Source organism: Schistocerca americana, unplaced genomic scaffold (genome assembly GCF_021461395.2).
Source record: "Schistocerca americana isolate TAMUIC-IGC-003095 unplaced genomic scaffold, iqSchAmer2.1 HiC_scaffold_959, whole genome shotgun sequence".
Lineage (NCBI taxonomy): Eukaryota > Metazoa > Arthropoda > Insecta > Orthoptera > Acrididae > Schistocerca > Schistocerca americana.
In genome coordinates, this window is record NW_025726740.1 from 27,501 (window position 1) to 30,000 (window position 2,500).

Genomic DNA, 2,500 nt, shown 5'->3' on the forward strand with positions numbered 1-2,500 from the left:
GTACCACAGCGTAGGCTAAGTGCTTCGCCATGCGAATGCCAATGAACAACTGCAAATGCCAATGAACAACTGCAAAGGGCATTGAGCATGTACGTCCTGCTGCCATCCACATTACAGTGTATAGCTGCAAGGTGTTTAACATGAAGCGATACACTGGGGACCGGGCAGTGCGAGTAGCAAACTATATTGCGGGGGTTGCAGTTAGGCAACACTACACTAATTTAACGCGTCGTATGACAATTACAGAGCAGGTTAAGGCCCAACGTGTGTTGGGTTAAGGCCCAACGTGTGTTGGGTTAAGGCCCAACGTGTGTTGGGTTAAGGCCCAACGTGTGTTGGGTTACGGCCCAACGTGTGTTGGGTTAAGGCCCAACGTGTGTTGGGTTAAGGCCCAACGTGTGTTGGGTTACGTTAAGGGGCAATGTGGGTTACGTTAAGGGGCAATGTGGGTTACGTTAAGGGGCAATGTGGGTTACGTTACGGCGCAATATAGGTTACGTTACGGCGCAATATAGGTTACGTTAAGGGGCAATGTGGGTTACGTTACGGCGCAATATAGGTTACGTTACGGCGCAATATAGGTTACGTTAAGGCGCAATATCGGTTACGTTAAGGCGCAATACAGGTTACGTTAAGGCGCAATACAGGTTACGTTAAGGCGCAATACAGGTTACGTTAAGGCGCAATACAGGTTACGTTAAGGCGCAATACAGGTTACGTTAAGGCGCAATACAGGTTACGTTAAGGCGCAATACAGGTTACGTTAAGGCGCAATACAGGTTACGTTAAGGCGCAATGCAGGTTACGTTAAGGCGCAATGCAGGTTACGTTAAGGCGCAATACAGGTTACGTTAAGGCGCAATGCAGGTTACGTTAAGGCGCAATGCAGGTTACGTTAAGGCGCAATACAGGTTACGTTAAGGCGCAATACAGGTTACGTTAAGGCGCAATACAGGTTACGTTAAGGCGCAATACAGGTTACGTTAAGGCGCAATACAGGTTACGTTAAGGCGCAATACAGGTTACGTTAAGGCGCAATACAGGTTACGTTAAGGCGCAATACAGGTTACGTTAAGGCGCAATACAGGTTACGTTAAGGCGCAATACAGGTTACGTTAAGGCGCAATACAGGTTACGTTAAGGCGCAATACAGGTTACGTTAAGGCGCAATACAGGTTACGTTAAGGCGCAATACAGGTTACGTTAAGGCGCAATACAGGTTACGTTAAGGCGCAATACAGGTTACGTTAAGGCGCAATACAGGTTACGTTAAGGCGCAATACAGGTTACGTTAAGGCGCAATACAGGTTACGTTAAGGCGCAATACAGGTTACGTTAAGGCGCAATACAGGTTACGTTAAGGCGCAATACAGGTTACGTTAAGGCGCAATACAGGTTACGTTAAGGCGCAATACAGGTTACGTTAAGGCGCAATACAGGTTACGTTAAGGCGCAATACAGGTTAGGTTAAGGCGCAATACAGGTTAGGTTAAGGCGCAATACAGGTTAGGTTAAGGTACGACATAGGTTAGGTTAAGGTACGACATAGGTTAGGTTAAGGTACGACATAGGTTAGGTTAAGGTACGACATAGGTTAGGTTAAGGTACGACATAGGTTAGGTTAAGGTACGACATAGGTTAGGTTAAGGTACGACATAGGTTAGGTTAAGGTACGACATAGGTTAGGTTAAGGTACGACATAGGTTAGGTTAAGGTACGACATAGGTTAGGTTAAGGTACGACATAGGTTAGGTTAAGGTACGACATAGGTTAGGTTAAGGTACGACATAGGTTAGGTTAAGGTACGACATAGGTTAGGTTAAGGTACGACATAGGTTAGGTTAAGGTACGACATAGGTTAGGTTAAGGTACGACATAGGTTAGGTTAAGGTACGACATAGGTTAGGTTAAGGTACGACATAGGTTAGGTTAAGGTACGACATAGGTTAGGTTAAGGTACGACATAGGTTAGGTTAAGGTACGACATAGGTTAGGTTAAGGTACGACATAGGTTAGGTTAAGGTACGACATAGGTTAGGTTAAGGTACGACATAGGTTAGGTTAAGGTACGACATAGGTTAGGTTAAGGTACGACATAGGTTAGGTTAAGGTACGACATAGGTTAGGTTAAGGTACGACATAGGTTAGGTTAAGGTACGACATAGGTTAGGTTAAGGTACGACATAGGTTAGGTTAAGGTACGACATAGGTTAGGTTAAGGTACGACATAGGTTAGGTTAAGGTACGACATAGGTTAGGTTAAGGTACGACATAGGTTAGGTTAAGGTACGACATAGGTTAGGTTAAGGTACGACATAGGTTAGGTTAAGGTACGACATAGGGTAGGTTAAGGTACGACATAGGTTAGGTTAAGGTACGACATAGGTTAGGTTACGGTACGACATAGGTTAGGTTACGGTACGACATAGGTTAGGTTACGGTACGACATAGGTTAGGTTACGGTACGACATAGGTTAGGTTACGGTACGACATAGGTTAG